At 47.6% G+C, this 13,623-nt stretch overlaps 1 pseudogene across 1 annotated transcript in view; it reads right to left on the bottom strand.

Moving 5' to 3' along the window:
• Window positions 1-299: 299 nt before the first annotated feature.
• The window catches only part of LOC147119249 (uncharacterized), a 56,728-nt pseudogene continuing 43,404 nt past the window's right edge, over window positions 300-13,623 (bottom strand). Inside the window, exons 2-4 of the transcript XR_015077879.1 lie at window positions 10,697-12,259; window positions 5,494-5,550; window positions 300-1,481 (exon numbers count right to left, since the gene is read on the bottom strand). The product of XR_015077879.1 is annotated as an uncharacterized LOC147119249 (transcript). The remainder of the gene's footprint in view (window positions 1,482-5,493; window positions 5,551-10,696; window positions 12,260-13,623) is intronic.

Genomic DNA, 13,623 nt, shown 5'->3' with positions numbered 1-13,623 from the left:
GATTAAATCAAAGAGACCATCAAAATCAGCAATGACAATTACAAAGATCAGAACATTTCTAAGGCTGTCACATGCAGTATGTGTGGAGTTTAAAAAAAAATCAGATCCAAGAGATGTTAAATGATACAGAAAATAACAGATTTCAAATCTTATGCAAGGTAGTTCTGTAAAGAGGTGGTTCAAAGGAATTGCAGATGAGTGTAAAGTGAGACACTACAGTTCAGTCTATGACACCCACAAGCTGTGTACACAAATGGAACAAGTTTGGGGTTTGATGTGGTAGGTGAACTAGATGAGAACTGAAATAATCCAGAGTAAGAAAAGGCCCAAAAATGGAAGAGTCAGTAACAGAACATCAATTAGTCTCCTCTTATCATGGAGAAATCAAATATTAGACACACTGTGTGTTTGAAACAAAGCTGATTTATTTAATATTTGTCCAGAATATTAATCTCAAGCCCAGTTATTCTAGTTATTAACATCAGTAGAAACAAAGCCCAATTGCCAGAGTGAACATGGTTCAGTCCTTGATGTGATTAATAGCAGCAATAACAGCAGAATCCAACCTCTGCAATCACTGGTGAACTCGCTGGTGTCTCAGCAAAGTGCATGACTGAGTGAATCCCTTCCCACACACGGAGCAGGTGAATGGTCTCTCCCCAGTGTAAACTTGCTGGTGATTAAGCAGGTTAGACTTCCAAGTGAAAACCTTCCCACAATAAGAGGTGAAAGATCGCTCCTCAGTGTGAACTCGCTGGTGTCTCAGCAGAGTGCATGACTGAGTGAATCCCTTCCTACACACGGAGCAGGTGAATGGTCTCTCCCCAGTGTGAGTGTGTTGGTGGGTCAGCAGGTCGCTTGTGTTTTTAAAGCTCTTCTCAGTCAGAACATCTAAATGGTCTCTTAACAGTGCGAACAAGTTGGTGAGTCAGAAAATGGGATGACTGAGTGAATCCCTTCCCACACACAGAGCAGGTGAACAGCCTCTCCCCACTGTGAACTCGCTGGTGTATCTGGAGATGGTATAACTGAGTGAATCCCTTCCCACATTCAATACACGTGAACAGTCTCTTGCCAGTATGAACTCTCTGGTGTATCTGGAGCTTGGATAACTCTGTGAATCCCTTCCCACACACGGAGCAGGAGAACGGTTTCTCCCCAGTGTGAACTCGCTGGTGTCTATGGAGGTTGGATGACTGAGTGAATCCCTTCCCACATTCAATACACGTGAACAGCCTCTCCCCAGTGTGAACTCGCTGGTGTATCTGGAGCTTGGATAACTCTGCGAATCCCTTCCCACACACGGAGCAGGTGAACGGCCTCTCCCCAGTGCGAGTGCGCCGATGAGTTTCCAGCTTGGATGGATAATTGAATCTCTTCCCACAGTCCCCACATTTCCACGGTTTCTCCGTGGTGCGGGTGTCCTTGTGTCTCTCCAGGTTGGACGATCGGTTGAAGCCTCGTCCACACACAGAACACGTGTATGGTGCGATGTTTTTTCAGGTTGTGTAACTGGTTAAAGCTTTTTCCACAGTCAGTGCTCTGGAACACTCTCACTCGGGTGTGTGTGTCTCGGTGCTTTTCCGGTCACACTGATGTTTGAAATCTTTTCCCACAGACAGAACAGACAAACATTCCTCCTTCCACATTCAAAGGCCGATGATATTCGGGTCCTGATGAATGGAGTGACTGTCAGATCTTGATGTGATGTTTGGTTTGAGTTTCCCGTCTGTAAATCCTCCCCTTCTAATACCCCTGTTAGAACGGATTCTTTTACCCTCAGTCTGGTTCAGCAAACACTGAGTCGAATACAACTGGATGAATTCAAATGATTTATTATCCGCGGAGTCCTACTCTGAAATGTCGGCACCGACTCCTGCAAGAGTCTGACGAACCCAACAGAGCAAGCAATTTGCCATACAGTGTGCTACATTATTATACTTGCATTTGAGAAGACATTAACACATCGTACATTCTGAGCCAATCCTGAGCTGTGCACGTATACATTTAATTTGATTTCCTGGCCTGGCAGTTTGAAATAAAGAAGTCACATTTAACTGAATGGGTTACAGTTAAGTAAATATCCTGGTAATGTGCTCATGATCACCTAAACATTATGCTAATGCGTTTGCAATCATGGTAAAGCGTTTTCTGATCGCCTATTGTCTGTATAACTTCTGCACACTGACTTATATTGTTCCTAACAGCAAGGTGTGACATTTGTGGGCGCCAGCCATATTAGCAGCCAAAGATCAGTTTAGCCTTTTTATTTTACTTCTTGCTGCCTTCGCAGTTTCTGGTTTCTATTTCCTTGACCTTGGTATTCTCATTCCCTCCTTTTATCATTCTATGATAACCAACCGTTATTCGGTTACGTCTATTTTATCTCGTTCATGTCTCCTTGTGAGGATACCTTCTACCCTCGAATAGTCGAAGCTGCTCATAGGGGTCAGTCCATTTCTTTTCCTTTCCTGGTTGGACTTCGGATAACAGCTTTGTCCTTTGGTATCGGTAGTTCTGTTGCATGGTCCTGCAGTAACAGACTTGGTCACCTGGCGTCGACAGACGTAATCAAATTTGCACTCGGTCCAATAGCATGGCAATGTTCCTCTGTGTATGTATCTCAGCATTAGCGAGCGGTGGGGCTGTCTAATAAGCCCAATGTAGGTGTCCCAGTTGATCACATTCCATTTCCCGAACCCGCCTGGGTTATCATCATTGCACCGAAGCACGTCTCCGTGGCATATGTGGTGTACCCACTTGGGCTGGTTCCGCCGGCATGTCCTCCTTCTGGGCTGTCGAGTTATTCCAAGGGTGATCAGGACACTGATAGAGAGGATCCACAGCGACGTCTGCATGGCTGGTCGGTGCGGCACGTCTGTTTAGGGAGAGATTTCTTGGAAGCAAGAGAGGTTTAACATTCTTTAAGTTTCAGGCATAGCATTACTGACAATTTTACAGTGGTGGAGGTGAACCCAAGCACTCTTTCCCTCTACTTTGGCAGCAGTTGGGGTGGTGAGTAGGACTTGATAGGGTCCTTCCCAACGAGGTTCCAATCCTTTTCGCGTCCAATTCTTGATTAATACATACGCTCCGGGCTCGACCTGGGACGGACTGACTATAGGAGGGAGGTCGATGTCGGCAGCGCGTACCCGGGAGTGCAAACTTTTCAATGCCCTGGTTAACGACAAAATATAGTTAGTCATTTCTGCCGTCATGTGGTGAAAGTGGACAGTCTTTGGGACTTCCTGGTTCCACGGGGTTTTGACAGGTCTGCCATATATAATTTCAGCAGGGCTTAACCTTGCTGCACCAGCTGGGGTAGTACGTATTTGGAACAAGGCCACGGGGAGTAATTTGAGCCATGTAGTTCCCGTCTCGGCCTGTAATTTGGCAAGTTTATTTTTCAAGGTCTGATTAGCCTGCTCGACCAGTCCGGCGGCCTGTGGCCTGTAAGCACAATGTAGCTGCTGTTGGATGCCCATTTGAGTGCAGAACTCCTTGTTTACCAGACCCACGAAGTGAGGGCCGTTGTCTGAACTTAATCGGTTTGGAATTCTGTACCTTGGAATAATTTCTCTCATTAAAATTTTTACAACAGTGGAGGCTTTGTTACCCGTAGTCGGGTAGGCCTCAATCCACTTACTAAATACATCAACAACAACCAGTACATATTTATAACACTGGCACCTTTCTAACTCAATGTAGTCCATCTGGAGGGTCTCAAAGGGACCCGTGGGTAACGGCGTCTTACCCATTTCACAAGGTATGCCTTTTCCCGGGTTATGCTGCTGACAAATGAGGCAGCGACTGCTAATACCTTGAGCCAGGGATTGTAATCTAGGATGCCACCATGTAGCTAATAACGTCTCACTAGTTGCTCTGGCACCACAATGAGTTGCAAAGTGTATACATTCAATAACCCATAATGCTAGCTCATCTGACATACAAGTTTGCTCGGCAGGGGTGACCCATAATTTAGACACACAATCATATGTACAACCGAGCTGTTTCCACAGTCCCTTATCACAGTCAGGAGCGTCCTCCTGTAACTTAATGATGTCTTGGATGGTTGGCATTGGCTTTTCCGAGGGAGACTTGCTTTTATTTGAGCTTTTAGTCTGGCTCATCATTCTAGGCACAACCACTCGTTGTTCCTGGGATGCTTCCCTAGCTTCCTGGTCTGCGCATCTATTCCCTATATCTACAGGGGTCTGTCCTGCTGTGTGTGCGGAGCACTTTATCACGGAGATCTGTTTTGGTAGCAGGAGGGCTTGTAGCAAATGAGATACTAATTTTTGATGAGATATCTGTGTTCCTGCAGAGGTTAGGAACCCTCTGTTTTTCCATAATTGTCCGAAATCATGAACCACTCCGAAGGCATATCTCGAGTCTGTATAAACGTTAACCTTTAAGTCCTTCCCTAAGATACAAGCTCGTATTAATGCGAACAGTTCTGCTTGTTGGGCGGAATACGGAAGTTCAAAGGCGGCCGACTCCAAAGTATTACTGTCCTGATCTACGATTGCATATCCAGAAAGTCTTTTCCCAAGGGGACTGACGGACGCACTTCCATCTACATACATGGTTGTGTCAGGACTCTGCATTGGGGCATCAGATAGATCCTCCCTGACGGAGGTATCTTCCTTGATTAAAAATAGACAATCATGTCCTGGGTCTGTTTGTTCGAGGGGTGGTTCTGTGAGAAAACATGCTGGGTTGATAGTAGTACAATGCTTAAATTGCAGTTTAGGATTATTCAACAGGTATATCTCGTACTTATTTTGTCGGGCCATGGTGAGGTGCTGAGTTTGTAATTGGCCTAATAATGCAGTTACCGAATGCGAACTGTATACAGTAATATCTTGTTGCAAAGTTAGGTTGGCAGCCGATTGTAGGCTATTATAGATGGCGGTCAGAATCTGGGTGCATACGGGATGCCCTAGCGCTACCGGATCTAACTTCGAGGAGTAGTAAGCCACTGGCCTATGCTTGTCCCCATGTTTTTGTGTTAGGACAGCAGTCGAACAATCAGTGAGGATAGTGCAGTATAGCTGGAGGGGCCTGTCATACAGGGGTCTCCCCAGTGCTGGGGCTTGTGACAATGCTTCTTTTAGGCTTTCAAACGCTCTTATGGCAACAGGGTCTAGCTGAAACTTGCCCTCCATACTGGTGTATGGTGTTAGTCGTTTGGTTTCTAGAGCGATGTTGGGTATCCATTGTCTACAGTAGTTTACCATCCCCATCCATTGCCTCACTTGTTTTGCACTACGGGGTACGGGAAACTGACAGATTGGCTCAATCCTGCTTCTCTCTAGACTCCGCTCGGTTGCTGAGAGCATGAAGCCGAGGAATTTAACTTTCTGTTGGGCCACTAGTACCTTTGATTGAGAGACTACGTACCCGAGTGAGAATAGGTGATTAAGCAACTGGGCGGTGTCTTCCCGGTTACTTTGTTCGTCAGGGCTAGCTATTAGCAAATCGTCCACGTACTGGACCAGAGCAGAACCATGTTTCAAGGTCAAAGTCTGCAACTGTCCTTGTAGGCACCTAGAGAATAATGTTGGAGAGTTTACAAAGCCTTGCGGCAGTCGGGTCCACGTATATTGTTGTCCATTATAAGTAAAAGCAAAGAGGTACTGGCTTGCCGGTTCCAGTGGCAAGGCGAAGGCGGCGTGCTGGAGATCGACTACTGCAAAGATTTTCGCTTGTGCAGGGACCTGGGCCAGAATGTAAGCTGGATTAGGTACTAGTGCATGAAGCGGTTGTACAATAGCATTGATAGATCGTAAGTCCTGTACTAATCTGTACTGGTTTGGCTTTCCTGATTTTGGAACTGCAAGTATGGGCGTGTTGCACGGGGACTGACATTTAATCAGGATTCCTTGTGTCAGTAGTCCCGTGATCAGTTTATCAATGCTGGGTATCGCTTGTTGTTTCAGCGGATACTGTCGTATGGAGGGTAGTACAACATTTTCCTGTAGGGCGATTTGGATGGGAGTTATTTTAACGCATCCTACCTGTGTGGGGTCTTCTGCTCACACTTGCGGATTGACGTATTCCGGTACCTCACTCCCAGCGTGGTGGTGCAACTGTGTCAAGACTACCTTTGGCTCTTGGTATAACAGGATAGTTCGACCGCCTGACAGGGCCTGCTCCTGCCGGTCATCTGGGTTAGCTTGTTCAACTGCCTGTTTTACCATGGGTCCCAGATCTTTCGCACGGTAGGGGGAGTTCACTTCCCGGGTGAGGTGTGGGGCTACAGTTAGGGGTTGCTTCCACAATTCCGAGGGAACCTCAACATATTCTGCTTTCCCCTCCGGTCCCGTAACTATGGCTCGGAGAAGAACATCCCACTCAGTCCCTTCATAAGCTTGGTAAAAATTCTCCAATTCCTTATCCTTTCCACTTCGATCATAAGCTAGGGTTACATGAGATGGGGGTTCATCTTTTAAGTCCAGAGTCCACCATTGTGGGGTGATAGAGACGTAACATTGTCTTTTAGGGGCCCATGGTTTTACAGTTATTCCTTCGTTCCCACACTCAAGTCTTAGTTGAAATGCACATAACAGGTCTCTGGCCATGAGATTGCAATCCAGCCCATTTGAGATCACGAATTGGTGTTTCACAGACTCATTTTGAAATGCTACTTCAACTGGTTCTGATATCGGGTACTGGCACACTTGTCCTTGGAATCCGGACAGGCTTTGTGTCTCCCCGGTTTTAGGGAGATTGAGCTCTGATCGGACAGATGACATAGCAGCTCCGGTGTCTACCAGAAACGTATGCCGGCTCCCTTCAATCAGCAGGGATAGAACAGGCTCCTTGTCCGACTGGAACCCGTTCGCCACGAGGTTGGCTAGTCAGTACTGGGGAAACGGATTATTCTGGGAGAAGTCTGTATATCTTCCTCGTCCCCGATTTCCCTGCCAACCTCCCTGTTGTCCTTGCATATGGCCCCCTCTTCCTTGTCTTCGGGAGGGACATTCCCTGCTCCAATGGCCTTGCTGGCCACAATTAAAACAGGTATCTGACCCTGCTTGCCTCCCTCCTCTTCCTCTATCGCCGAAATTTTGTCTTGGGGGAGCGTAGGGTGGGCCATAATTAGGGACGGTTGGTCCGTTGGGATGGCTGGTATCTCTGTACCCTTGTCTATCAACCTACCCTGGGACGCAGTACTGGGGCTCCGTCTGATATCCTATCACATCTTGGGTGGGCTTTGGCTCTTCCTTTTTTATCACGTACTCAGTCTTGACCTTGACCTGGGGCTGACTCTCTTGACTCTTACTCTTTCCAATAATATTTCACTGCCCTGGCCATCTGGCTGGGACTATTCTCTGACCTGTCCATATTGTTAGTCTTAATTGCTTCAGACACCGAGGTTGGTAGGCAATTTATCAGGATAGCACAGTATTGTGGTGAGTTTGCTCCGTTCCAGTAATTAGCATCTCCTGACTGACTCCGATATACCTCAGAGAATCTCTCTAGGAATTCCTCTGCTCCCTCGCCCTTTCGTGGTTTAGTATCCAACACCTTGGATATATCAATGGGTTTCTGCAGGGTGGTGGTTAAAGCAGTGAGTATGGCGCGTTCACGAGCAGCACTCTGTGCGTGTTGAGCCTCTAATGTGGCATGGTCCTCAAAGCCCAGGTTAACCAAAAACCTTGCGTGTTTGGCGGGAGTCAAGATCTGCTGTACTAACGCCCATAAGTCTCTTGATTCAGCATTATAGACGAGTATAGTAGTCCGGAGGAATTCTACAAACAAGGTGGGGGATTTCTTCCTATCTGGCATCCCGGCTAAGATAGCCATTATCTCGTTAGGTTTCCAGGGGTAGAAGATACCTATGGTTCGGGGGTTATCGGCAGCCACTGGAATATTCGCGTTAAAGGCAGGGTTAGGCATTTGTCTCACCGGCAACTGCCGGGGTGTCGGTTTATGTCTGGCGGGTCTCTCGGTATCAGATTCTGATTCCAGGGATGACAAGTCATCTCCTGAATCTCCACTGTCAATGTCACTATGGTCCCGGCACTCTAAAAAGGACCTTAAAGCCTTGAGGGTACTCTGGCTCTGACTCTCTAGTCTCTGACTTTGAATCATCTGCCTTTGATTTCTCCGTTTTCGTGACCTTGATGGACTGGGTTGGGGTGGGGAGGGTGTCGTCGGGGGCCGATTATTCTTAGTCCTGAGTCGGGTGTAAAAGGCAACAGGGTCGGTATACTGGGGACCAGGATGTTGGTCTCTCATCTGGACCGGCGGGGGATTATTTACTTGAACCGTGACTGACGGCGGCGGGGAAACGGCACTGGCAGATACTTGAGGTGTCGGCGCGGGGGTTTGTACAGCTGGTGCGGGTGCCACCGGGGGATAAATGTTAACGTACGGGGGGGGAGCGTGGGGAACAACCTGAGCCCTGTGATTCCATTCGTCCAAATCATCATCACCATCTCCCTCTGTCAAGGCAAGGCCAACCATTGGATTACTTAATCCACTCTTAGCAGCCTTTCCAGGCTCGCTCATGGTCTTTTCAGGCTCCTGTTTTGAGCGTTTCTCATGAGCGCATTCCTTTTTCAATACCTCTACTGATTTGACTACCCCTCCCCCTGTAAGTGCTATTCCTAATTTTAAGGCATTATCCTGCCAACTTGCTAGCAAGGAAGTTTCTTTCAGTTCCTGACAGTACTGTCTCCATAGGGCAATTAGTTCTTTGGCTGTGGTACCCCTGTTACTTTTCCAAATTAGTTCTTGAGCCTTTTTAGCGGCATCTAGATTCTTAGTTCCTCCTAGTGGCCATTGATCACTTCCTAATTTCTTATTTAATCCTCCCGACAACTGTCTGAGTTGCTTCGCTTTGTCAGGATGTTGTTCACAAAGGGTCTGTAAGGCACTACCCGATTCAGTCGTGGTATCTAAACAGTTGCCCATCTTACTCCCCTTGTGAACTTTACATGGTCGTGTTTTAAACTTGTTCAGAGCCTAGGCGGGCCAAGTGAGATACGAGGTCGACGCGTTACCTGACACAAGTGCTTATTTCTAAGTTTACACAGTTCCTAGTTATTCCCTCAGTACGTATACTGACCCTCAGTGATATCCGATCACTGACCCTCAGTGATATCCGATCACTGACCTAATCACCTATCCCTTCCAGTATTCGCCAGACTGACCTGGATCTCGGCGGGACACCACACGGGGGTTAGCGATTGGCCGACTCATCGTCAGACTGGCGGAATCGGAGGAAAACCGAGGCAGTACAAAAATTACTCACATCGGGGGCCCATTTCCTCTCTCCACGTCCGAGATGATTCAGCTCCTAGTTCGCGAACTCTCGGTGACTGTCCGTTGAGATCCCACTTCTGACACCAAATGATAGAACGGATTCTTTTACCCTCAGTCTGGTTTAGTAATCACTGAGTTGAATGCAACTGGAGAATTCAAACGATTTATTATCCGCGGAGTCTTACACTGAAATGTCGGCACCGACTCCTGCAAGAGTCTGACGAACCCAACAGAGCAAGCAATTTGCCATACAGTGTGCTACATTATTATACTTGCATTTGAGAAGACATTAACACATCGTACATTCTGAGCCAATCCTGAGCTGTGCACGTATACATTTAATTTGATTTCCTGGCCTGGCAGTTTGAAATAAGGAAGTCACATTTAACTGAATGGGTTACAGTTAAGTAAATATCCTGGTAATGTGCTCACGATCACCTAAACATTATGGTAATGCTTTTGCAATCATGGTAATGCGTTTTCTGATCGCCTATTGTCTGTATAACTTCTGCACACTGACTTATATTGTTCCTGACAGCAAGGTGTGACATTTGTGGGTGCCAGCCATATTAGCAGCCAAAGATCAGTTTAGCCTTTTTATTTTACTTCTTGCTGCCTTCGCAGTTTCTGGTTTCTATTTCCTTGACCTTGGTATTCTCACCCCGTAAAAGGAGTTTACAAAAGCCATCACTGTATGTACAGGATAGAAATTCAGAACAGACTATTCTAGTTTCTATGGAACATTCTTTCCTCTCTTGTTCCCTCAAAGCTGTAAATCCCCATCCCACACACTCTCCCGCCTCCCTGTGCTGAAATTCAAACCCATCGCACCATCTCCAACATTTCTTTCCTCCGCTCTGTTTTCTCCCTCCCTCTACTCTGGTTGGGTTCAGTTCTACACCCGCTGTGTGCAGAGTGAGAATAAAATCAGTGAGTCAATGATTGTCTCTCCTGGTCACTGGGACCCTGAAGCCCCGCCCACTCTCTGTTCCTCTACCAAGATGGCCGCGCATGCACCGTGCTGCAGGTGGAACTGGTCCGTCTTCGCTCCACCAAGATGGCAACGCGTAAATGATGAGCGGTTTTGATCGAGCAAGTAGGGAGAAACTGTTTACTCTGGCAAGTGGGTCGGTAACCAAAGGTCACAGATTTAAAATAGTTGCTAAAAGAACTGGAGGGAAATGAGGAGAATTGTTTTCACACAGGGTTAAGATCTGGAATGCACCATCTGAAAGGATGCTGGAATCAGGTTCCACAGGAACTTTCAAACAGTAATTGGACATGTCCTTGAAGAGGACTAGTTTGCAGAGTTCTGGGGATAAAGCTGGGGTTTGGGACCAAATTGGACAGCTCTTTCAAAGAGCCGGCACAGACACGATGGGCTGAATCACCACCTTCTGTGCTGTTAGATTCTATGATCAGTGTGAAGACGCTGGTGTCTCTTAAGGTTCTTCGAGCTTTTAAAGCCCTTCCCACAGTCAGAACATTGAAAGAGTCTCTCGTCGGTGTGAACAAGCTGGTGTGACAGGAGGGTGGATGACTGAGTGAATCCCTTCCCACACATGGAGCGGGTGAACGTCCTCTCACCAGTGTGGAAGAGCTGGTGTCTCTTCAGCTCCCCGGAGCTTTTAAAGCTCTTTCCACAGTCAGAACATTTAAAGGGGTTCTCTCCAGTGTGAACAAGCTGATGTGCCAGCAGGTGGGATGATTCAGTGAATCCCTTCCCACATATGGAGCAGATGAACGACCTCTCCCCAGTGTGAACTCGCTGGTGTCTCTTCAGCTCCCTGGAGCTTTTAAAGCTCTTCCCACAGTCAGAACATTTAAAGGGTCTCTCGTCAGTGTGAGCTCGCTGGTGATGCTTCAGATACTGGGGGCTTTTAAAGCTCTTCCCACAGTCAGAACACTGAAATGGTCTCTCCCCAGTGTGAACAAGCTGGTGTCCCTTCAGTTCCCCAGGGCGTTTAAAGCTCTTCCCACAGTCAGGACACTGAAATGGTCTCTCATCAGTGTGAACTCGCTGGTGTTGCTTCAAATCTCTGGCATTTTTAAAGCTCTTCCCACAGTCAGAACACTGAAATGGTCTCTCATCAGTGTGAACTCGCTGGTGTCGCTTCAGTTCCCTGGCGCTTTTAAAGCTCTTCCCACAGTTAGGACACTGAAATGGTCTCTCATCAGTGTGAACAAGCTGGTGTTCCTTCAGATCCCTGGTGCTTTTAAAGCTCTTCCCACAGTTAGGACACTGAAATGGTCTCTCATCAGTGTGAACAAGCTGGTGGTCCTTCAGATCCTGGGGGCTTTTAAAGCTCTTCCCACAGTCAGAACAGTTAAACGGTCTCTCATCAGTGTGAACAAGCTGGTGTACCTTCAGATACTGGGCGCTTTTAAAGCTCTTCCCACAGTCAGAACACTGAAATGGTCTCTCATCAGTGTGAACAAGCTGGTGTTCCTTCAGATCCTGGGGGCTTTTAAAGCTCTTCCCACAGTTAGGACACTGAAATGGTCTCTCGTCAGTGTGAACAAGCTGGTGTACCTTCAGATCCTGGGGGCTTTTAAAGCTCTTTCCACAGTCAGAACACTGAAATGGTCTCTCCCCAGTGTGAACTCGCTGGTGTGTTTGCAGGTGGGATGAACGAACAAATCCCTTTCCACACACGGAGCAGGTGAATGGAGTGTCCCTGGTGCGACTGCGCCATTGAACTTCTATTGCAGACGGGGAACTGAATCCCTTCCCACCGTCCCCACCTTTACCCGGTTTCGCCCCGGTGTGACGATGCAAGTGTCTCGCCAGGTCAGGCGATCGGCTGAATCCACGTCCACACACTGAACATGTGTGCGGTTTGTCATCGCTGCAATCGCTGCTTTCTCCTTCCATGTGCAAAGGCCGATGATATTCAGGTCCTGATGAATCGAGCGACTCTGTCAGATCTTGACATGATGTTTGGATGAGCTTCCCGCCTGTAACTGCTCCACTTCTATAACCCTGTAAATTGAGATCAGAAAAGGATCAGAGACAAACTGTTGTTTAATTGTCCCCTTTCCGAACCTAGGGGCAGTGAAGCTGATTTTCAGGCCCCAGCTGCTGCACAGGTTGGTTGAAAGGATCAGCAGTAATGGCGGCTGTAACACCCACAAGCCCCGGCGCTCCAGAAAGCGCTCTGTTGACGCTGAGTCCCGCGCATGTGCTCATGGCCCCCGCGCTCTCCCTCCTGCTCCACAATCGCCCGCCCCGATCAGTCGGCAACGCGCATGCTCAGCGCACAAATCCCTGCAGTTGGAACATCAGGCGCACATGCGGAGCCGCAACATCTGGTACGCGTGAGCGGCTCAGGTGGGGGCGAGTCGGTGTTTCGCCTCAGCCGCCAGGGAGGTGCAGGACGACCCAACATTCTTCCTGTCACTCCCTCGTTTCTGTAATAAAAACAGAAAATGCTGGAAATACTCAGCAGGTCAGGCAGCATCTGTGGAGAGAGAAACAGAGTTAACGGCCCAGTAATTCCGGTCCCAACGCGTGAGTACGGACAGGGTACTCATGCGTGGGCCCATTGGAAGTGCCGGATTTCAGCATGCACAGCGCATGCGCGGAAAACCGGCATTTCCTCTCCTCTGAACCAAGGGGTTAAGAGGCGGTTCCCTAGCGACGTTGGAGGCAGCGCGGACGCGTTGAACTTCGTTTTTTTTGACAGGTTTGTCCGTGCGTGAAAGCCTCCACTTTTTACGAATGTAAAAAGCAGACGTAAGGACTTAGTTTTATATGGTAAGTGGTCTAATAATTAAAGTTCGAAAATGTTTTCCACAGGTTTATTATTTTTAAAGAATTTACAGTAAGGTAAGTGTATATTTGGACCCAATTTCTTGAAAAAAAATTTTTGGCAGAAATTTGAATAATTGTTTAAATTATTTTTTTAAAGTTATTAATAGTTAATTTAATTATTGGAATTTTTAAAAAACTTTTATTTAAAGTTTAAGTAGTGTTTTCAGCGCCTGTACTTTTCATGAGTTTGACAGGTCTTATGTCTAACTCATGAATGGACTTTTGTAAACTCCTATTGGTTGCCCAGTGCTCACGTGATCCCAGCCGGCTCGTCACACTAAGTACGCTGCTGGATCACGCAAGCACAGCGCGCCGGGAGCTGAACCGGGCCACAGGCCGGAAATCCAAGCAGGCCCAGTCTTCAAATGTCAGCGCAATATGTAAGTGTAGGTCGGGGGCTTGCACCCGCGGGAAGCCCCCGACCCGAATTTCTGGGCCAACGTTTCAGGTCGATGCCCCTTCATCATAGACATAGAAAATAGGGGCAGGAGTAGGCCATTCGGCCCCTCGAGCCTGCTCCGCCATTCAATGTG

This window comes from Somniosus microcephalus, chromosome 4 (assembly GCF_052327205.1).
Source record: "Somniosus microcephalus isolate GS21.2 chromosome 4, FLI_Smic_1.0, whole genome shotgun sequence".
Taxonomy (NCBI): Eukaryota; Metazoa; Chordata; class Chondrichthyes; order Squaliformes; family Somniosidae; genus Somniosus; species Somniosus microcephalus.
The sequence above is the reverse complement of the archived record's forward strand: the minus strand, read 5'-3'. Positions and strand labels throughout refer to the sequence as shown.